The 23524-nt window shown below is 45.7% G+C and overlaps 1 long non-coding RNA gene across 3 annotated transcripts in view; it reads right to left on the bottom strand.

The window, feature by feature from the left end:
- The window catches only part of LOC122096371, a 69159-nt gene extending 48787 nt beyond the window's left edge, over positions 1-20372 (bottom strand). The window contains exons 1-5 of one of the 3 annotated variants that reach the window (XR_006145291.1): positions 20198-20372; positions 8981-9041; positions 6659-6747; positions 3998-4081; positions 2465-2613 (exon numbers count right to left, since the gene is read on the bottom strand). This is a non-coding gene — a long non-coding RNA (uncharacterized LOC122096371). Of the gene's footprint in view, positions 1-2464; positions 2614-3997; positions 4082-6658; positions 6748-7131; positions 7212-8980; positions 9042-20197 lie in introns of those variants that run through there. The other 2 variants (XR_006145292.1, XR_006145293.1) reach the window with 2 other exon arrangements.
- Between the last annotated feature and the right edge of the window lie 3152 nt (positions 20373-23524).

Raw genomic sequence — 23524 nt, 5'->3', positions numbered from 1 at the left:
AGCCAGCCAGGGAAGGAAAGTCAGTGATACTTTTTTTTTTTTTTTTTTTGGGGGGGGGGTCCAGTCATGGGGTCTGAACTCTGGGCCTGGGCGCTGTCTCTCAGCTCTTCAGCTCAAGGCTAGCGCTCTACCACTTGAGCCAAAACGCCACTTCTGGCTTTTTTTTTCTTTTTGCTTATGTGGTGCTGAGGAATCGAACCCAGGGCCTCAGGCATGCAAGGCAAGCGCTCTACCACTGAGCCACCGGAAGTGGTGCTTGTGACTCAAATGGTAGAGCACTTACCTTGAACTGAAGAGCTGAGGGACAGCACACAGGCCCAGAGTTCAAGCCCCATGACCCACAAAAAAAAAAAAAAAAAAAGAAAGAAAGAAAGAAAGAAAGAAAGGAAGAAAAAGAACATTCTAACGTAGCTTTTTCCCAGAAAGGTTAAAACTTCTATAGAAATGACAGAAGAAGCTGGGCAGGAAAGTCTGTGAGACTCTTATCTCCAATTAACCACAAGAAAACCAGAAGTGGTGCTGTGGCTCAAGTGGTAGAGCACTCGCCTTGAACTGAAGGCTCAGGGACAGTGCGAAGGACCAGAGTTCAAGCCCCGTGACTGACAAAAAAAAAAAGAAAAAGAAAAAAAGAGAAAAGAAATGACAGAGGAGTGAAGTACATTAAAATCAGGGTACAGGCTGGGAATGTGGCATAGTGGTAGAGTGCTTGCCTAGCATGCATGAAGCCCTGGGTTCGATTCCTCAGTACTACATAACAGAAAAAGCCAGAAGGGGCACTGTGGCTTAAGTGGTATAGTGCTAGCCCTAAGCAAAAGAAGCTCAGGGACAATGCCAGGCTGAATTCAAGCCCTAGGACTAGCAAAAATAAAATAAAATAAAATAAAGGTACAATTAACATAAGCTACTAAATATGAAATGAAGGGAAATTTTTAAAAAGAAAACATAAGTTACAATTTTCTGGATACTTATGAATGAATAAAGTTTTCGAAGTCATTCGGAAAAGAACAAAGAAATAGGGGAATCTAGCCGGGGGCCAGTGGCTCATGCCTATAAAACTAGCTACTCAGGAGGCTGAGATCTAAGAATCAAAGCCAGCCCGGGCAGCAAAGTCTATGAGACTCTTATCTCCAATAAACCACCAGAAAACCAGAAGTGGCACTGTGGCTCAAGTGGTAGAGCACTAACTAGCCTTGAGCTGAAAAGCTGAGGGACAGCTCCTAAGCCCAGAGTTCAAGCCCCACGACTGACCAAAAAAAAAAAAAAAACGAAAGAAAGAAAGAAATGGAAGAATCATAGAGAATAAATGAGTTAACTACAATGAAACATATAAAATATAGTTCCTTCTGTATGCATAGCCCACTTGGTGAATATACTGTCTTGGTGAATTTAATGTTAGGAAAAAAGAAATTCAGAAGCAAACTGATTCCATTTATTTTTTCTAGATTCAGCTATAAAGGAAAGTTCCACAGTAACAAAATGGGAGAATCGGCGGACACATTACATTTAACCTATGCTAGAAGTTGGCAAACTTTCTATAAAGAGCCAGTTGGTAATATTTTTAGGCCCTAGTCTGTATCAACTACTTAACTACACTGTAGTAAAAAGACAATAAGGAAGACTGTGTTCTAATAAAACCTCACAAAAGAGGCTGGGAAGGTGGCTCAGTGGTAGAGCGCTTGCTTTGCATGCCAGAGGCCCTGAATTTGATTCCTCAGCACCACATAAGAAAAAAGCCGGAAGTGGTGCTGTGGTTCAAGTGGTAGAGCACTAGCCTTGAGCTGAAGAGCTGAGGGACGGCGCCCAGGCCCAGAGTTCAGGCCCCACGACCGGACCAAAAAAAAAAACTCACAAAAATAGGAATTTAGGGGCTGGTAATGTAGCTGAATGGTAGAGCACACACTTAATATGAAGCTTTGAGTTCAATTCACAGCATCAAAACCAAACCAAAACAGAAGCATATGCTACCTACTTTACTTGAGTCACCCTTCCACCCCTCCCCTTCCCCACTTCACTTCTGATTTTCTTTTTGGTTGGTCATGGGGCTTGAACTCGGGGCCTGTGTACTGTCCCTGAGATCTCCTGCTCAAGGCTAGTGCTCTACCACTTTGAGCTACAGTATCACTTCTGGATTTCTGGTGGTTAATTGGTGATAAGAGTTTCATCCCCTTTCCTGTCTAAGCTGGCTCTGAACCATGTTCCTCAGATCTTAGCCTCCTGAGTAGATAGGATTACAGGCATGAGCCACTGGCACCCAGCTCCACTTCTGATTCTCAGCAGTGGTATTCACAGACTGGCTCACCTCCCAACTTATTTCTGAAGAGGATCTATGATAGAGTAGGTTGTAGGCTCTTAAACTACTGCCCTGTCACTTGTGTTCTGGAAATGGCATTTCTAAGAGCCTGCCTGACAGGAGCAAGGGGAGAGCCAGCCGTTCCTCCCCTACTTACCTTATTCACTGTGTTACCTTAATCACTGGGAAGATTCCCCTCCTCTTCTGCTGTGTACTCTCTCACAAAGATCTGACAGATTTGGTGTCTTCACAGAGCCAGAGATAAGGCTGAATGGTAGAGTGCTCATCCACTATCCACAAGGCTGAAAGTTTGATACACAGCACTACATATGCAGAAACAAACAGAAACAACTGAACAAAAACTGCTATCTTCCACCAGGAACTGGTGGCTTACACCTGTAATCCTAACTACTCAGGAGGCTGAGTTCTGAGGATTGCAGTTCAATGCCAACCCTGGCAGGATAGTCCCGTGAGACTCTTATTTCTAATTAACCACCAGAAACCGAAGTGGCGCTGTGGATCAAAATGGTAAGTGCTAGCTTTGAGCAAAAGAGCTCAGGGACAATACAACACGTAGGCCCCAAGTTCAAGCTCCACGATCAACAACAAAAAACTTGACAATTTCCATAATCCAGACTACTGAGGACATCATCTATGACCTTTTCCACACTTAGTATTGAAACATTGGTGGGTATTACAAGAATGAGTAGAGCGGGGCAGAGGGAGGGGTGGCTCAGTGGTAGAGCGCTTGCCTTGCATGCAAGATGCCCTGGATTCGATTCCTCAGTACCACATAAGCAGAAAAAAGCCAGAAGTGGTGCTGTGGCTCAAGTGGTAGAGTGCTAGCCTTGAGCTAAAGAGCTGAGGAACAACGCCCAGGCCCAGAGTTCAGACCCGAGGACTGGAAAAAGTAAGTGACTGGGAAGAAAGAAAAAACGTAAGATGTTGCTTAGTTTAATATCAACATTTTCTGTTTTTTTGTTTTGTTTTGTTTTGCCAGTCCTTGGTCTTGAACTCGGAGGTCTGGGCACTGTGCCTGAGCCTCTCTGTGCTCAAGACTAATGGTCTACCACACCACTTCCGGCTTTTTTATTTATGTGGTACTGAGGAATCAAACCCAGGGCTTCATGCATACTAGGCAAACATTCTACCACTAAGCCAAATTCCCAGCCCTAACGTAATCATTTTTAATATAAAGTTTCACATCGTTTTACCATGTTCACATGGTAAAAGAAAATCTACTAACATGATACATTGTACATTTACTAGTTATTTATTTCTTTGCCCAACTTCAGAAGCATGCAAGTTCCATAATAGCAGGACTTTGTAAGTGTATAGAAAGGGCTCCAGCACTAAGTAGGTGCTTAATAACTATCTGCTGAAAGAAGACTAGTGCCACATGGCAATCATTTTCCCTTTTCCTCTCTACCAGGCTACTGGGGAACCGTGTTGAAAGTATTAACAAAGCTGGACACCGGTGGCTCACGCCTGTAACCCTAGCTACTCAGGAGGCTGAGATCTGAGGATTTCGGCTCAAAGCCAGCCCCGGCAGGAAAGTCCTTGAGACTCTTATCTCCAGAAAACCAGGGGTGGCACTGTGACTCAAGTGGTAGAGCACTAGCCTTGAGCTGAAGAGCTCAGGGACAGCACCCAGACCCAGAGTTCAAGACCCATGACTGACAAAAAAAAAAAGTATGAACAACTTACCAAGGTTTCCGAGCTGCTTTACAAGGACATCCATGGCAACAGTGAATCATCCTGGAGCACTGGTGAACTTTCTGAGTCAGAAGCCTTAGTGAAAAGAGCAAGAAGATCTTAAAAACTTAAATCAATAAAAAGACTTTTTGCTAGGCAGGAATCCACATGTTCTACAAACACCCTAGGTGATTTTATGCATAATAAAATGTTACAGCATGGAAACTTCCATTATCAGAGAAGTACTCAAAAGCTATTGTAAAAAAATAAATTAGCATTAAAAAATCATTCTGAGCTGGGAGCCAGTAGCTCACACCTGCAATCCTGGCTACTCAGGAGGCTGAGGATCAGGGTTCGAAGCCAGCCCAGGCAGAAAAGTCCCTGGGAGACTCTTGCCTCAAAAACCGGAAGTGGGGGGCTGGGAAGGTGGCTCCGTGGTAGGGCGCTTGCCTTGCATGCATGAGGCCCTGGGTTCGATTCCTCAGCACCACATAAGCAAAAAGAAAAAAGCCAGAAGTGGTGTTGTGGCTCAAGTGGTAGAGTGCTAGCCTTGAGCTGAAGAGCTGAGGGACAGCGCCCAGGCCCAGAGTTCAGGCCCCATGACTGGACCCAAAAAAAAACCAGAAGTGGCTCTGTGGCTCAAAATGGTAAAGAGTACTAGGCTGGAGTGAAGTAGCTTAAGGACAGTGCCTAGGCCCTGAGTTTAAGCCCCATGACTGACAAAAAAAAATTAATTCTGGTCTTACATAGTCTCCTTGGACTTGGATAGAATATAGATGAGGCACTGGGTAGAAGACAAAAAGTATTACCTTAGATTCAAATCCATTTGCTACTCCTAAGTAGCTATAATTTTGGGTGCTTTCCACATCTCTCACTTTTACAAAAATGGGAGAATGGGAAAAGGAGGTTAGGTCCTAAAGATCCTAAGGATAAGCCAGATGCTGGTGGCTCATCTCTATAATTTCAGCAACTCAGGAGGTTGAGATCTGAGAATGGAGGCCCAGTACTTGTGGTTCATGCCTGTTCTAACTATTCAGGAGGCTGAGATCTGAGGATTGTGGTTCAAAGCCATCTGGGACAGGAAAGCCATGAGACTCTTATTTCTTCTTTTTTTTGGGGGGGGGGCGGGGGGGGGGGGGGAGTCCGGTCGTGGGGACTGAACTCTAGGCCTGAGCGCTGTCCTTCAGCTCTTAAGCTCAAGGCTAGCATTCTACCACTTGAGGCACAGCGCCACTTCTGGCTTTTTTCTTTTTTCTTTTTTTTTTCGGTCGGTCGTGGGGCTTGAACTCTGGGCCTGGGCGCTGTCCCTCAGCTCTTCAGCTCAAGGCGAGCACTCTACCACTTGAGCTACAGCGCCACTTCCAGTTTTGCGGTGGTTTATTGGAGATAGGAGTCTCATGGTCTCTCCTGCCCGGGCTGGCTTTGAACCGCGATCCTCAGATCTCAGCCTCCTGAGTAGCTAGGATTACAGGCGTGAGCCACCAGCGCCCGGCTTTTCTTTTTGCTTATGTGGTGCTGAGGAATCAATCCCAGGGCCTCAGGCATGCAAGGCAAGCACTCTACCACTGAGCCACCTTCCCAGCCCGAGACTCTTATTTCTAATTAACCACCAGAAAAACCAGAAGTGGTTCAAAGAGGTAGCACACTAGCCTTGAACAAAAAAGCTCCAGGACAGTGCCCAGGACCACAGTTCAAGCCTCATGACCACCACCACCAACAACAAAAAGAACATAATGATGATGCTAATGTGAAATTTGAGGCTGGATAAATGGCTGAAAGTGAAGGAGTACCTCAAGTGGTAGAACACTGGTTATGAACAAAAATCTGAATAAGAACTGGAGGCCTTGCCACTCATGGCCTTTGTCAGAAGCCAGTTCAAGGCCAGCCTGAGCTGCATAATAAAATTCTCTCTTGGCTCAGTCGGTAGAGTGCCAGCCAAAGAGCAAAAGCATTAGATACCAAGTTCAAATCCTAATCTTGGGCCTAAAAAAAAAAAAAAAAGATTCTTTCTCAAAAAAGGGGGGGGGCTGAGGAGGGGGAACGAGGTAGAGGGCTTTGTAAAACTTCTTAAAGATAATAAAAACGTGAGGCCAGGAGCCCACTGGCTCATGCCTATAACCCTAGCTACTCAGGAGGCTGAGATCTGAGGATGGCAGTTCAAAGCCAGTCCCAGCAGGAAAGTCTGTGAGACTCTTATCTCCAATTAACCACCTGAAAATGGGAAGTGGCACTGTGGCTCAAGTGGTAGAGCGTTTGCCTTGAGCTAAAGAGCTTAGGGACAGCGCCCAGGCCCAAAGTTCAAGCCCCAATAAATAAATAAATAAAATAATAACGGGAGGTAGAGGGTGTCACCCAGCAGTAGGGCATTTACCAAGTATGTACAAGGCCCTGGATTCCATCCTAGTACCAACACACACACACACACACACATACATACAGACACACACACACACACACACACACACACACACACACACAAGGTTATCTTGAGTGGAAGCACAAGTGACTAAGTGCAACTACCATATGAGCTGATTTTTTAACAGGCGTGAGCCAAAGTGCCAGGCAGATGACTTTTCTAAACTCCTTTGAGCCTTCCTACCATACCAAACCCAAGTTAACCTCATTTAAAATGGGAGCAAGAATTGTTTCTAGCCAGGTACCAATGGATCTCACCTATAATCCTGGCCGACTTCGACTTCAATATCCCTTTCTCTTAACAGCGGGTAAGGATTGGAATCATGGTTGGAACTATAGAGTATATTCTGAGAAAACACAAAACACTGAGTTAAACCCAAGTACTTCAGGGAAAAAGATCTACTCAATCCTTAGTGAGCTTTTTTTTCTATTTCCGTTTGTGGGGCCTGAACTCGGCCTGGGCGCTGTCCCTCAGCTCTTCAGCTCAAGGCTAGCGCTCTACCACTTGAGCCACAGCACCACTTCTAGCTTTTTTTTTCCTTTTTGCTTATGTAGTGCTGAGGAATCGAACCCAGGGCCTCAGGCATGCAAGGCAAGCGCTCTACCACTGAGCCACCTTCCCAGCCCCTCCTTAGTGAGCTTTTTATGTCCACCAGTCTAAGAACCTCCATTGCATATTCCTGACTTAAACAACCCTCTGAAAGTAAACAAAACCTAATTAACAAACTTACCACTCTCTGATGGCTCACATTGATAGGGAAAAGAACAAAACTCTGGGCTTCAGTTCTCACCAGAAATTATTACTTGCCCTAAGTAAAAAGAAATAACCAGCCGAGCATTAGTAGCTCACCACTGTAATCCTAGCTACTCAAGAGGCTGAGATCTGAGGATCACGGTTCAAAGCCAGCCCAGACAGGAAAGTCCGAGAGACTCTTATCTCCAATAAACCACTACAAAACCAGAAGTGGCACTGTGGCTCAAGCGGTATAGCACTTGCCTTGAGCTGAAGAGCTGAGGGATAGCACCAAAGCCCAGAGTTCAAGCCCCATGACTGATAAAACAAAAAACAAAAACAAAAAAAAAGAGGCTGAGATCTGAGGATTGCAGTTCAAAGCCAGCCTGAACAGGAAAGTCCATGAGACTTTTATCTCCAATTAACCACCAGAAAACCAGAAGTGGCACTGTGGCTCAATGTGGTAGAACACAAGCCTTGAGTAAAAAAGCTCGGAGAAAGCACCCAGCCACTGATCTCAAGACCCATGACGAATACAAAAAATACATACCCATCCCTCACTCACCCTGTCCTTTCCCCTTCTTCCCAAGTCATACATGTGTATATTATAGGTATATGTAAATATTTAAGTATATCTATATAGATATACAAGACACACACACACACACACACACACACACACACACACACACACACAAAACCTAGATTCTGACCATGAGCAAAAACATACCATATGGGGCTGGGAAGGTGGCTCAGTGGTAGAGTGCTTGCCTTGCATGCCTGAGGCCCTGGGTCCAATTCCTCAGCACCACATAAGCAAAAAGAAAAAAGCCAGAAGTGGCGCTATGGCTCAAGTGGTAGAGCGCTAGCCTTGAGCTGAAGAGCTGAGGGACAGCGCCCAAGCCCAGAGTTCAGGCCCATGACCGGACCCAAAAAAAAACAACATATTTTTCTTTCCAGCTATCTCAGTTAACTTGAGCTAATCAATTTCATTCCTTTCATTTTCCTTCAAATGTCATTAAGTCCATTCCTTGAGCAACTAAAGCTGCTACTTACTACTATTACACCAAAATATGCACCCCTGCAAGCGGTTTCTGCCACAAGCAATTGTAATTACTTAATCCCTGAGGGACATAGGTGGGAAAGACCTAATTGGGCAATAAGTAAGGACAAACTCTAATCTGTGAAATGCCTGCATAAGGAGGGAGTGGGGTGTGGGGGAATGTAGTCGTACATTCTTCAAAAATAATCTTTTTCCACCAATCCCTTCCCCCACCTCAACCAGCTTGCCAAAACTAAATTAGTTCAACTTCAATCCCTTCATATTCCCATTTACCCTGTCTTGGTTCAGGAATGCTTTCAATGTTTTTCTGTTTGTTTATTTGGGGTTGGGAGGAGATGCTGGTACTAGGGCTTGAACTCAGGACCTGTCTTTGTCTCAAGTGTTTCACTCAAGGTTGGCACTTGAGCCCCAGTTCCACGTTTGGCTTTTTTGTGGTTAACTAAGAGTAACAGTCTCATGGACTTTCTTGTCTTGGCTGGTTTTGAACTATGATCCTCAGATCTCAGGCTCCTGAATAGCAAGGATTACTGGCATGAGTCACCTGTGCCTAGCTTCTAAGTGTTTTTACATATCCATAAACACATATTTGGTAATATATCTCCAGAAATCAATAGAAAACTTTATTACAACAATGGAGGAGGTAACAATGCTTGATAAGAAATGTACTCATTACCTTGCCCATGTAATTGTAACCCCTCTGTATGGTATTTTCACAATAAAAAAAAAAAGAAAGAAAACTTTATTATTAAGAGAATTATAAAGTTGTACTTGACCTGATCCCTACCTTGAGCTTAAATCACAGGAGGGAGACACAAAGAGGTTCATGATGAACATTCCAGTGGTGCCTAGTTGAAAACATGACTGTTATTAACAAAAACAAACCACCAAAAGACTAATATGACAATTGTCCAAATTAAAGATCCATGTAGCAGAATTCCAAAGTTATACTAAAGCATATCACCTTATTGGCATTATGACTTTGTGGTTTTTCCTTTATCATCTCAAAAATCCAAGTAGAAGTTGCTCAGAAAACCATTTGCTCCCCATACCACAGACTTGAATATTCCAAGCAGTTTAAGACAATGAGCTGGTAAGTTGGTATCTCCATCTGTCCTTCGTCCACCTATTTCTGGTAAATAACTATTATTTGCAGCCATTTTCTTTCAAAACCAAAATGGCTCCTCTCTCTGAGATTCTCGTTTCCTGTTCATTCCAGGTTAGATATGCTTATACAAACTTACTAGGATGATATTCAACCTCAACTTGGAAGATACAGGCAAGGTTCAAAAGAAACCATTTTGTAGCACCATGATGATGAATCAATTGTGGCTCAGTGGTAGAGCACTTGCCTTGCATGCTTGAGGCCCTGGGTTCGATTCCTCAGCACCACATAAGCAAAAAAAGCCAGAAGTGGCGCTGTGGCTCAAGTGGTAGAGCGCTAGCCTTGAACTGAAGAGCTGAGGGACAGTGCCCAGGCCCAGAGTTCAGGCCCCACAACCAGACCAAAAAAAAAAGAATCAAAAGAAACCATTTTGTAGCACCATGATGATGAATCAATCTGATACATACAAGATTTAAACAGATGAGGATGGAAAGATTTTTAGAATCTATCCAACAAAGATGAGAAAGATGAGCTAAGGGATTGGAAGTATGGCTCAGTTGGTAAAGCAGTAACCAATGAGCAAAAGGGTCAGGTGCTGAATGAGTTGGAGTCCCACAAAAGAAGGAAGGAAGAAAGGAAGGAAGGAAGGAAGGAAGAAAGGAAGGGAGGGAGGGAGGGAGGGAGGGAGGAAGGAAGGGAGGTAGAGAGAGAGAGAGAGAAAGAAACAAACAAACAAACAGGGGGGAAGCCAGGTGCTGGTGGCTCACGCCAGTAATCATAGCTCCTCAGGAGGTTGAGATCTAAGGATCACGGTTTGAAGCCAGTGGGGACAAGAAAGTCCCTGACACTCTTTTTTTCATTTGGTCGGCCGTGGGGCTTGAACTCTGGGCCTGGGGGCTCTCCCTCAGCTCTTCAGCTCTTCAGCTCAAAGCTAGTGCTCTATCAATTGAGCCACAGCGCCAGTTCCAGCTTTTTCTGTTTATGTGGTGTGAGACTCGAACCCAGGGCCTCATGCATGCAACACAAGCACTCTACCACTGAGCCACCTTCTCAGCCCCCTCCCCACCCACTCCCACACTTATCTCCAGTTTACCCCCAGAAAAGCAGAAGTGGCACAGTGGCACTGTGGTGCAAAGTGGTAGAGTGTTTGACTTGAGCAGTAAAGCTCAGGGACAGCACCCAGTCCCTGAGTTCAAACCCCACAACCAACAAAAAGACGAAAAATAAAAATAAAATAAAGTGGAAAACATAACGTTTTACAACATGCCTCTTCCAAATTTTCTGTTGAAATTTTTTGGGGAAGAAAATTATTTTTGCCAGGCGCTGGTGGCTATAATTCTAGCTACACAGGAGGCTGAGATCTGAGGATTGCGGTTCAAAGCCGGCCCGGGCAGTCCCAGAGACTCTTATCTCCAATTAACCACCTGAAAACTGGAAGTGGTGCTGTGGCTCAAGTGGTAGAATGTTAGCCTTGAGCTGAAGAGGTGAGGAACAGCACCCAGGCCCAGAGTTCAAGCCTCACAAGTGACAAAAAGAATTGATGCCTCTCCTGGGGCTTGTACTCAAGACCTTGGCACTGTCCTTGAGCACCACCTCTCAAGGCTAGTACTCTACAATGGAGTCACAGTTCCACTTCTGGCTCCTCCCCCACCCACCCACCCCCCCCCCCCAAATCCTGGGGCTTGAACTCAGGGTCTGGCCTGTGCACTGCCCTTGAGTTTCTTTTGTTGAGTGCTAGCACTCTACAAGTTGAGCCACATCACCACTTTCGGCTTTTTCTTTTTTTGGTTGTTGTTGTTTTGTCTTTTTGTTTACTGGTCAGTCATGGGGCTTGAACTCTGGGCCTGGGCGCTGTCCCTCAGCTCTTCAGCTCAAGCCACAGCACCACTTCCCATTTTCTGAGTTGTTTATTGAAGATAAGACTCTTAGCAACTTGCCATGGCTGGCTTTGAATCTCAATCCTCAGATCTCAGCCTCCTGAGTAGGTAGGATTACAGACATGAGCCACTGGCGCCCGGCTTGGCTGTTTTTGTGTATTCATTTATTTTTATTTTTTGTCGGTCATATGGTTTGAAGTCAGGGCCAGGGCACTGCCCCTGAGCTCTTTGTTCCAGGCTAGCACTCTATATCACTTTGAGCCACAGCTCCACTTGTTTTTGTTTTTTAAATGTTGTAATCCTAGTCGGACGCCAGTAGATCATGCTTGTAATCCTACTCAGTAGGCTGAGATCTGAGGATTGCAGTTCAAAGCCAGCCAGGGCAGGAACACCTTTGAGCTGAACAGCTGAGGGACAGCGCCCAGGCCCAGAGTTCAAGCCCTACAACCGACCCACCTACCAATAAATAAATAAATAAATAAATACATGTTGTAATCTGAACTATGCAAGAGGCTGAGATTTGAGGATCATGATTTGAAGTCAGCCTGGGCAGGAAAGTTGTGAGATTCTTTCTTCCCAGTCCCAGTTGTGAGATTCTTAGCTCCACTAAACTACAAAAAAAAAAAAATGGAAGTAGAGCTGTGACTCAAGTGGTAGAGTGCTAGCCCTGTATAAAAGAAACTCAGGATAGCACAGCACCCAGGCAGGTCCTGAGTTCAAGCCCCTGGACTGGGGGGGGGGGGGGGGGGGGGGAAATGTTGCTACTGATATAACCTAGTCCCTTTCCTGCCACTGAGCTATATCCTCAGAACATGGTTATTTTTTATACTTAAGCGTTCTTGCATCTGACTTGGAGTTTTTCTTTTATTTTTTAAAGGGAGGGCAGGAGGGCAGAAGAGATGGTAGGTATAGTGAGGAAAGGGGAAAGAATAAGAGAGAAACTAGGAAAGAGGAGGGAGAACAGAGATTAGAGGGCTAGAAGAGGGGTTGGGAGGTAGGGAATGGAGTGAGGGAGAAGAATATTCAATGAAGGGCTTGGGAGAAGAGGTGAGTGGGAAGTCAAAGGTTTAGTATCCATAGCCAGAAAAATAGAAGTTTACAGGTAAGGATATTGATCCAGTTGTAATTAAACAGCTAAAGGCGATTCAGCTGACTTGATAGCTCCAAATCCAAAACTACACTTTCGCTAAAAAAAATAAAATATTAACAAATATGAGATAGCTAAAACATAATGCATAGTCTGAATAGTAAATTAGGAGCATTTAATAAACATAAACAGATTGCCCGAATCAGAAAATGTGTGGTTTCAGAAAAACAGAAAACACCTCCCCTAAACACACACACACAGTATCTTTGAGAATATCTACTTCACCTACATATTAAATGAGAAATAACACATTTTCGCTGGCTTTTTCAAACTTGGAAGACAGGAGACTGGCCACTGTACAGTTATCTGAGAGACCAACAGCGCCTCACTGGACAGCGGACAGCAGCTGCTCGGGACTGCCTCCCCCAACTCCCTCACAGACAACTGAATCACAACACTGCTGCCACACAGGCTCCGGTTGGGGGTTGGGAGCAGCGTGCCTGAAAGCGTTGGCGGGTTGGAGGCCAGCCAGCGGGGAATTGACTAGGCCTCCAGCAGGACTACATTTCCCAAGGGCCCCCGCGGCTGCTGTCCCGCCCCCCCCCCTACTGGAAGTACAGCCCGGAACTTTCATTCCGACTTTTGGCGCGGGCGGGGGGGGGGGGGGGGGGGGGGGCGGGGAAATGTGAGGTAATGGCATGCACATAGGTTTACACGGATGTTAGGGAAACCTAGCATTTCCGGACCAACCACATGGCAGCCACGTCCGCTACTTGCACGTGTTCGTGGCTGCACCCCAGGACTCCGTATTACGGAGAGGCTTTAAAACTTTTAGTTTCTTTTTTTTGGGGGGGGGGGCGGGGTCCGGTCGTGGGGCCTGAACTCTGTGCCTGGATGCTCTTCAGAGCTGGGTCCCTCAGCTCTTCAGCTCAAGGATAGCTCTCTACCACTGACCACCTTCCCAGCCCCTACTTTCAGTTTCTTAGCTGGTACCAGTGGCTCATGCCTGTAATCCTAGCTACTCAGGAGGCTGACATCTGAGGATCGCGGTTCAAAGCCAGCCCTGGCAGGAAAGTCCGTGAGACTCATCTCCAATTAAACACCAGAAAAACAGAAGTGGAATCATGTAGCTCAAAGTGACTGAGCCATAACTTTGAGCAAAAAGAGCTCAGGGACAGTACCTGGGCAAGCCCCAGGACCAAGAAAAAAACAAAACAAGACACAAACACATACAACCAAACCTTTACAGTTCCAAAAGAATTCGTTTTTTTGTTTTTGTCAGTTGTGGAACTTGAATTCTGGGCCTGGGTCCCTGAGTTCTTCAGCTCAAGGCAAACACTCTACCACTAAAGCCACAGCATCACTTCCGATTTTCTGGTGGTTTATTGGATATGAGTGTCACCGACTTTCCTGCCTGGACTGGGGGCTAACTTTGAACTAGGAACCTCAGATCTCAGCCACCTGAGTAGGTAGGCTTACCGGTATGAGCCACGGGTGCCAGACTTCCAAAAGAACTCTTAAAAGTATATATACCATAAGCCAAGTGAAGGTGGCTCACACCTGTAATCCTAGCTACTCAGGAGGCTGAGATCTGAGGATCGAGGTTCAAAGCCAGCCCGGGCAGAAAAGTCAGTGAGATTCTTATCTCCAATAAACCACTAGAAAACCGGAAGTGGCGCTGTGGCGCAAGCAGTACAGCACTCTCCTTGAGCGGAAGAGCACAAGGACAGCGCCCAAGCAGAGTTCAAGCCCCATGACCGACCAAAGGAAAAAAAAAAAAAAACTAAGGGTACATATACCATATACGAATATGTTAATAGATATTCCCTATCAGATTTAAATAATGAAGCATTATGAATGAGTGAAAGTGTCAGGGTTAACTGCAAGGCTATTTCTCCTCTCCAAATCCCCACCCCCCACCTCTTCTGTCTTCTCTCCTCTCTCATTAACTGCAACTAACCAGTATTATTTTTTTAGAATATTTCCTAGGCAGATGTTACTGGCTTATGCCAGTGATCCTAGCTATTCAGGAGACTGAGTTGAGGATAATGGTTCAAAGCCAGCTCAGGCAGGAAAGCCCATGTGACTTATCTACAATAAATTACTTCAAAAAAAAAAGGGGGGGGGGTAGTCCAGCAGCGTTGGCTCACACCTGTAATCCTAGCTACTCAGCCGCCTGAGATCTGAGGATGGCGGTTCAAAGCCAGGCTAGGCAGGAAAGTCCATGAGACTCTTATCTCCAATAACTACTCGAAAACCGGAATGGCGCTGTGGCTCAAGTGGTAGAGCGCTAGCCAAGAGCTGAGGGACAGCGCCCAGGCCCAGAGTTCAGGCCCACGACTGGACCCAAAAAAAAAAAAAAAAAAAGGAGGATGCTCATCCAGGCCAGCCCAGGCAAAAAAATGAACTATTGGGAAAAATAACCACAATAAAAAGTGTTAGAGAGTTGATTCAATTTGTAGATTGTCTGACTAGTTAATCTTGAGGCCCTGAATTCAAATGCCAATACTTCCCCACCCCCACCCCCAAAATTATAAAATACATCCTTATCACAGTATCGTGAGCCCCAGGGATGTGGCTTAGTGATAGAGTGCTTGTCTAGCATGCATGAAACCATTGGTTCGATTCCTCAGTACCATATAAGCAGAAAAGGCCGGAAGTAGCATCGTGGCTCTTGGTAGAGTGCTAACCTTGTACAGAGTGCAAGCCTTGAACACAGGGAGGCTCAGGGACAGTTCCCAGGCCCTGAGTTCAAGCTCCAGGACTGGCAAAAAACAAAACAAAAAAACAGTATCTTGAGCACATTAAATGACAATTATAGAACTATGCACATTACAATGTTAAACATAAAGGGCAGCAATGACTATACACATACTAACCACAAGGAAAAAATGAGCCCGGGTGCTGGTGGCTCACAGCCTGTAATCCTAGCTACTAAGGAGGCTGAGATGCAAGGATCGTGTTTCAAAGCTAGCCTAAGGCAAGAAAGTGTGAGACTCACATCCATAAACCACTAGAAAGCCCGAAGTGGCACTGTTGCTCAAGTGGTAGAGCTGAAGGGCTGAGGGGAACATATCCAGGCCCAGAGTTCAAAGCCCCACAACCAACAAAAAGAAAAAATACAGAGAATGAAAAGTAGTTAAGCTTATTAACATTAGTTATCTCCTAGGTGATAAAATTAAGGATTCCCCTCACACACATTGGATTGTTATCCATAAAGCTACAATGAGTATTAGTGTAATTTTTTGACTGGGGAAACTCTTCAAAGAATGGAGGAAAATTAACAAGATAGCTTTAACCATAATATGATTTCAAATCTCTACTGGCAAAAAAATTTTAATGGCAAAGCAGGTGCTGGTGGCTCACGCCATGTAATCCTAGCTACTCAGGAGGCTGAGATCTGAGGATCGCAGTTCAAAGCCAGCCCGGGCAGGAAAGACTGTGAGACTCCTATCTCCAATGAACCACCAGAAAACCAGAAGTGGCACTGTAGCTAAAGTGGTAGAGCGCTCGCCTTGAGCTGAAGAGCTGTGGGACAGCGCCCAGGCCCAGAGTTCAAGCCCCACAAACCGACCAAAAAAAAATTTTTAATGGCAAAAAATAACCTGAAGTAGGTATTTATGTAGCAGGTTACAGAAATCTGTCTTTCTTTACAAAACACAATTTCTAATAAATAACAATCTAAATTAAGATATGAACTACCATCACATGAAAACAAGAGAAGTTTGATTTGGATACATTATATGTGTACATAAAAGCATCACATTGAAATCCCTCCTGTACAAGGAACTGGTGCTAAAAAAAAATTCTAAAATAAAAAACCAAAATCATCCTGTTCCTCTAATCTAATAAATCTCACTAAGAACTGAAAATGCTATATTCATGAGTGTATTTTTCAAGAAATTTATAATACTTGATATAACCTTTTAGGAAAGAAATTTGTGAATATATGGAGTATTAAAAATCATTCTTGGGGCTGGGAAGGGTGGCTCAGTGTAGAGTGCTTGCCTTGCATATGCCTGAGCTCTGGGTTCGATTCATCAGCACCACATAAGCAAAAAAGAAAAAAGCCGGAAGTAGCGCTGTGGCTCAAGTGGTAGAGCGCTAGCCTTGAGCTGAAGAGCTGAGGGACAGCACCCAGGCCCAGAGTTCAGGCCCCACAACCGGACCCCCCCCCACCCAAAAAAAAAAAAAATCATTCTTAGTGGGCTGCTGGTGGCTCATGCCTATAATCCTAGCGACTCAGGAGGCTGTGATCTGAAGATGAAGTTTCAAAGCCAACTGGGGGCAGGAAAGTTCATGAGACTCATATCTCCAAAAAAACCCACCAGAAAACCAGAAATGGTGCTGTGGCTCAAAGTGATAGAGCAAGAGCTCAGGGACAGCGCCAAGGCCCTGAGTTCAAGCCCCAAAACTGACAAAAAAAAAAAAAAAGTGAAGGCTAAAATGTGTTTGTAAGTATGACTATGCCATAATACTATTAAATTTATGTAATTAATTTCAATAAAGAAAACAACTTTTGATATAGTAGTGTCTATACTAACCAAATAAAAGAAATATTTTCATCTTTCAGTCTTTTATTACAAGAAAAGGCAATAATCTTTCCTTTACTATAACACATTTGAATCACACACAACCAAAATATTAATAATTGTTTTTTTAAATCTCTGCTGCAGCAAAAACTGGTGTCTTAGATCAGGTAAAAAAATCAGGCAAAGCCGGGCGCTGGTGGCTCACGCCTGTAATCCTAGCTACTCAGGAGGCTGAGATCTGAGGATCGAGGTTCAAAGCCAGCCCGGGCAGGAGAGACCCGTGAGACTCCTATCTCCAATAAAACACCAGAAAACCGGAAGTGGCACTGTAGCTCAAGAGGTAGAGCGCTCGCCTTGAGCTGAAGAGCTGAGGGACAGCGCCCAGGCCCAGAGTTCAAGCCCCACGACCGACAAAAAAAAAAAAAAAAAATCAGGCAAAGAGGCTGGGAAGGTGGCTCAGTGGTAGAGCGCTTGCCTTGCATGCCTGAGGCCCTGGGTTCGATTCCTCAGCACCACATAAGCAAAAAGGAAAAAGCCGGAAGTGGTGCTGTGGCTCAAGGGGTAGAGCGCTAGCCTTGAGCTGAAGAGCTGAGGGACAGCACCCAGGCCCAGAGTTCAGGCCACATGACCGGACCCCCCCCCCCCCCCCCAAAAAAAGGAGGCCAAAAGGAGGGAGTGTACAGCCTGGGCCCAATGGCATTTTAGGTCCTCTGTAAAAAAAAAACAAAAAAAACAGAAAGACTGGTGTAGGACAGCCACCCATCCCAGCTGTCTCCCAATCCACATTTTGCTAATTTAAATTTGCTAACAGTTGTTTTCCCAGTACAAAGCAGTCTTAAAAGCAGTAAAAGGGCTGGGAAGGTGGCTCACTCATAGAGTGCTTGCCTTGCATACATAAGGCCCTGGGTTCGATTCCTCAGCACCACATAAGCAGAAAAAGCCAGAAGTGGCACTGTGGCTCAGGTGGTAGAGCGGTAGCCTCGTGCTAAAGAGATGAAGGGCAGTGCCCAGCGCCTAGAGTTCAGGCCCCACAACCGACCAAAAAAAAAAAAAAAGCAGTAAACAAGTTTCCTTTAAGGCCTTAAGTGAATTGCATGTTTTAAAACAAACATTGGAATCACAAGGAAAGGTTCCCCTAAATGTGCCCCCTCATTTCAGGGGATAAGGGTATATTTAAGAGCACAGGATTCTGGGCCCAGTTTCAATCATGCAACTGGCCACAGAATCCTTGCATGAGTTACTTAATCTGTGTTCCTGAAACTTCTCATTTGCAAAAAACTGAATATTGCTTTTTCCTAAGTTGTGGAGAATACTAAACAAGTTTAGGCACATACAAACACCACGTGGACCAGGAACCAGTGTTCAGCACTAGTGCTACAGACATGAAAGTATAATTACAGTTAAACAGGCCCAAAGATGAAAAAGAACCAGAAAAATATCGTTGATGGGATTGTTGAAAAAGACTTGTCTCCTTACTTTTCAATCATGTGCCCTTTCTACCCGTTATCTATACCTAAGTGTTGACTTATTTGTTTTAGCCATCAATAAATTCTCACACAACACAGCAGCCTGAAAAAGAAAAAGAGAAAAAAAGTAAGCTCTAGTAGATGAAACTGCAGTAAGTATCTACAGAGAGAGAAACAATTTTTTTACACCAAACGAAAGCCCAGGTCACATTTGTATTATTACCATGGTATTTTTCGATCGCCATTTACTCAGATCTTGAGTTAAGCAGTGTATAACAAACACTTGCGAATACAGCTAAATCTTCACTCTTATGTTCTCTAGGAGAAAAATCAAGGTTTTCGGGAAAACACTAGACGCTCTCGCTGCAATCACTGTGTGTGGCCGTCTGCGACATTCAGGTAAGAAAAAGTGTGTTTTAGAGCCAAAAGTGGCAACCCAGATTTAGTGGCTTTCAAATGTGCATTGCCTAAATGTAGCCTGTCTCTACGTGTGACTACAGTATGCGTTACACGCTGACAACTGCCATAATGTTTTGCCGTGGTTTCGCCTCCGTATTTTGTTTTTTAATTTTATTTTATTTGTGAACATACTGTACAGAGGGGTTACAATTACATGGGCAGGATAATGCGTACATTTCTTACCAAGCATTGCAGCCTCCTCCTTTGTTTACCCTTCCCAGCCTCCCCCCCTCCCCCCAATCCCAATCCTTCTCCTTCCCCCCCCTTGCCCCCCCCCCGCCTCCGTATTCTGAAACCCCCACTTTGGAAGCTACTAGGCGACTAAAATGTCGAGATCTCCCCCCCCCCCCCCCCCCGATTTGGCCACAGCGTAGGAAAATTCCAACTAAGGGGGAATTCTTTCACCAACTAGAAAGGTAGATCTGCTACTTTGTTAGCCGCTTTAGTACAAAATGGCGGAAGGCCATTTACCGAGCCCCTCGCCATTTTGCAAACTTAATTATATTACCAAAACGCTGCGCGTCACCCCCAATTCCGTCATTCGGTCTGAAATGTGCGCACGCGCTGCTCCTAGCATCACTGAACCAGCATAAGCAGGCTCAAATACGCAGGCGCAACAACAGCTGCATGCCCCTCCGCCGCGCGCACCTCCCACGCGCACGCGCTTTGCCACCAACGTAACGTTTTCAATGCGCCTGCGTGTTTTTCTCTTTCAACCCGCCTATGCGTGTGCGTGCGTGCTCCGCTCTCGCGCCACTGACGGCCCGCCCCTCACGTCAGGCAGTCTCAAAAAATATTGGAGCGCCACCATCCAAGAGGGTGCTTTTTCATAGTCTCTCAAACGCTGCGCACCGTGTGCACCCTCTTCATTCGTGCCACGACCTCCGTTTCATATTCACACAAGTTACATATGGACATAAAACACATGTCCTGATATTGAGACGCTTTTGCCACAGTTGTGTCCGAATTGTCCAAGAGTCATTCCTAGCCTTCCCCGTGTGGTTAACTAGGGGAGATGGAATATGGAAGAGGGGTTGCAGGTGATAGAACTTAACCCTAAATCTGGATGGAATCCACTCCCAACACCAAGGCACGGAATAGATAGAGTACCCTAGAATTGACCAAATGTATTAAGACCCGCCAACGTGACCAAAAGAAAAGAAGCCCCTATAAAATTCTAGATAAGCCTAAAGCTCAGCCTTCAGGTTTAGATGGTACAAATAAGGAACCCCAATATTCTAAGACAGGGAGAATACCGATGCCTAGGTACCTGAACCCTGCTTAGAGAAAAACGCTGCATCCATGCCATCTTTCTGGAGATCTGAGGTTCGTGCTGGCCTCCCATTTCTCCCTCCCCCGCCCCCCCCCCCCCCCCCCGCCTCATCAAACGGGAGATAGTGCTCAAATTAAGGATTTCCCATTACTAAATTCCCTCCGCCTCCCTCCATTTAAGTTCTAGTCTTTCGTCGTTCCTTTACCTCCTGGCTGAATCCACTGTTGCAGAAATGCCGAGACTGTGGAGAGAGACCCCGCTGCACAGAGCCAGTTGTCTTGGGTAGCGGCAGCAGGCAGTAAAGGCAGGGATCCACATCCAGGAAACATGCCAGAACTCCAGCCGCGGCGCTGAAGCCAGAAAAAAGCCGCAGCCTTTTTCGTAACGTCGCAGTGTTTTGGGCGCATGCGCCACGCTCCCCCCCACCTTTTTTTTTTCGCCCCTTACCCCTCCCCCCCCCCCCCCCCCCCCCCCCCCCCCCGCTCCCGGGCCTTCCCCCTGGCGCGCTGCTTTACAGCTGCTCGGACTTTCTGTGGTCAGTCAACAAAACACCTTCACCTCCTTTCTCTGTGCCCTGCTCCCTAGCAGATCTTGCCTAACTCAGCGCATCCTGTCGCCAGTCCCACTCCCAATCTATGCAGCCAAGTCCAACTATGCTTGTTTCTCCCGTTTTTCTTTTTCTTTTTAATCTTTCTTTCTTCCTTCCTTCCTTCCTTTCTTCCTTCTTGTCTTCTTTTTTTTTTTTTTTGCTGTTTCTTTTTCTTTTCTTTCGCTGGTCCTGAAAGCTTGAACTCAGGGCCTGGACACTGTGCCTGAGCTTTTGTAATCAAGGCTAGCGTTCTGTTATTTGAGCCATAGAACCACTTCCGGCTTTTTTGGTAGTTTATGGGAGTGTAGAGTCTCACAGACTGTCCTGCCTAGACTGGATTCGAACTGTGATCCTCAGAAGCTAGCATTAAACGGATAGGACACCCGTGCCAGCTGCGACCCTTCCAATCCTTAATCTTTCCTATGCAGCTGCAACCCAGATAGACCTCTTTTTTTTTTTTTTTTTTTTTATTTTTGTTTTTCCAGTTCTGGGGCTTGAACTTAGGACCTAGGCTCTGTCCCTGAGCCTCTCTGTGCTGAAGGCGAGCACTCTACTATTTGGGCCACAGCACCACGTTTGGCTTTTTCTGAATAGTTTATTGGAAATAAGAGGTCACACAGACTTTCTTGCCTGGGCTGGCTTTGAATCTCAATCCTCGGATCTCAACCTCTTGTGTAACTGGGCTTGCAGGCAGGAGCCACTGGTGCCTGTCAGGGCTTTTACTCTCTCCTGCTGTGCCTGATATTCCAAGCTTTGAAAAAAAAAAAAAAATTGGGCTGGGAAGGTGGCTCAGTGGTAGAGCTCTTGCCTTGCATGCGCTGGGTTTGATTCCTCAGCACCACATAAGCAGAAAAAGCTGGAAGTGGCACTGTGGCTCAAGTGGTAGAGCGCTAGCGTTGCGCTGAAGAGCTGAGGGACAGCGCCCAGCGCCCAGAGTTCAGGGCCCCACGACCAGACCCCCCCCAAAAAAAAAAAAATTGCCTGGCGCTGGTGCTTCCGCCTGTAATCCTAGCTACTCAGGAGGCCCGACATCTGAGGATCTTGATTCAAAGCTAACCAGCACAGGAAAGTCCATAAGACTTTTATATAAGGGGGGGAGGGGGGTCAGGATGAGCCCAACATATCTGGCTCACTACTTGTAATTCCTAGCTACCCCAGGAGGCTGAGATCTGAGCGATGGCACATCAAAGCCAGCCCAGGCAGGAAAGTCCAGGAGAAAACTTACAAATAATAATAATAAAATGATTAAAGGGGAGCTGGGAATGTGGCTCAGAGGTAGAGTGCTTGTCTAGCATGCATGAAGCCCTGGGTTCGATTCCTCAATACCATAAACAAAAAAGCCATAAATGGCTCTGTGGCTCAAGTAGTAAAGTGCTAGCTTTGAGCTGAAGAGCTCAGGGACAGCACCCAGGCCCAGAGTTCCAAACCCCATGACCGACAAAAAAGAAAAAAAAATTATTAAGGGGTGCTGGGCACCCATGGCTCACGTCTGTAATCTTAGCCACTCAGGAGGCTGAGAGCTGAGGATCACAGTTCAAAGCCAGCCAGTCCATGAGACTCATCTCCAATTAACCACCAGAAAACCGGAAGTGCTCTATGGCTCAAGTGGTAGAGCGCTAGCCTTGAGCTGAAGAGCTGAGGGACAGCACTCAGGACCAAGGTTCAAGACTCACGACCAAAAACAAACAAACAAACAAACAAAAAAATTAAGAGGAAAAACTAAGAATAGATGTAGCTAATTGAGAGCTCTTGCCTACCCTCTGGAGGCTTTGCCAGGATATACTCACAGAATATCCAAAGCAGTTGTCATGTAGAGTTAGACAGAATGCCCTGTTGAAATGGACTCAGAAAAGACCCAGAAACAGGGAGCCCACATACACAAGCACACAAAAAAGGATGATAACAAATATATGGAAGAGGATTCAGTCAGTTTAGGGCACAAAACTGTGCAAACTTTTGTCTTCAGAATCTTCAGAACTCTACTGTTGTCTGGGGTATTAAGAATGCCTTTCGGGTCTGGGAAGGTGGCTCAGTGTAGAGCACTTGCCTTGCATGCATGACGCCCTGGGTTCGATTCCTCAGCACCACATAAGCAGAAAAAGCTGGAAGTGGCACTGTGGCTCAAGTGGTAGGTAGAGCGCTAGCCTTGAGCTGAAGAGCTGAGAGAGACAGTGCCCAGGCCCAGAGTTCAGGCCCCACGACCAGACCCCCCCCCCCCCAAAAAAAAAATGCCTTTCAAGCCAGGTGGGGTGGTTCATGCCTGTACCCAGGAGGCTGGGATCTGGGGATCATGATTTGAAGCCAGCCCAGGCAGGAAAGTCTGTGGGACTTTTTTTTTGTTTTTCGGTCAGTTAAGGAGCTTAAACTCATGGCCTGGATGCCATTCCTGTGCTTTCCTGCTGGAGGCTAGCACTCTACCACTTGTCACCAATAAAAACTACTCAAACTGCTGGAAGTGGCGCATAAATGGTAAAGCACTTTCTTTTGAGCACAAGAAACTTGGGGACACTGCCCTGGCCCTGAGTTCAAACCTCAGGACTGGCAAAAATAAATACATAAATAAATAATAAAGTAAATAAAAATAAAAAGCTAAGGAATAGCACCTAGGCCCTGAGTTCCAGCCTCAGGATCAGCGCCCACCACCCCCCCACACACCCCCAAAAAAAACACACTTTTTTAAAAGTCCTTTAGTAACAGCTACAAGGCTTCCTTCTTTCCCCTGTAAAAACTCAAGTAGTAAGATAAGTGGCACTGCAAATGCCGGTGGCTCATGCCTGTAATCCTAGAACTCAGGGGTTGAGCGCTGAGGATAGAGGTTCGAAGCTAAACCAGGCAGGAAATCTCTTAACTCCAATAAACTACCAAAACTCCAGAAGTGGAGCTATGGCTCAAGGGTACAGCTCTAGCATTGAGCAGAAAAAGCCAGAGAAAGCACCCAAGCCT

The sequence above is a fragment of the Dipodomys spectabilis genome, unplaced genomic scaffold, assembly GCF_019054845.1.
Source record: "Dipodomys spectabilis isolate Male_0828 unplaced genomic scaffold, ASM1905484v1 ptg000370l, whole genome shotgun sequence".
In the NCBI taxonomy this organism is placed as follows: Eukaryota; Metazoa; Chordata; class Mammalia; order Rodentia; family Heteromyidae; genus Dipodomys; species Dipodomys spectabilis.
Note: the sequence above shows the minus strand (reverse complement) of the source record. Positions and strands in the feature narration are given on the sequence as shown.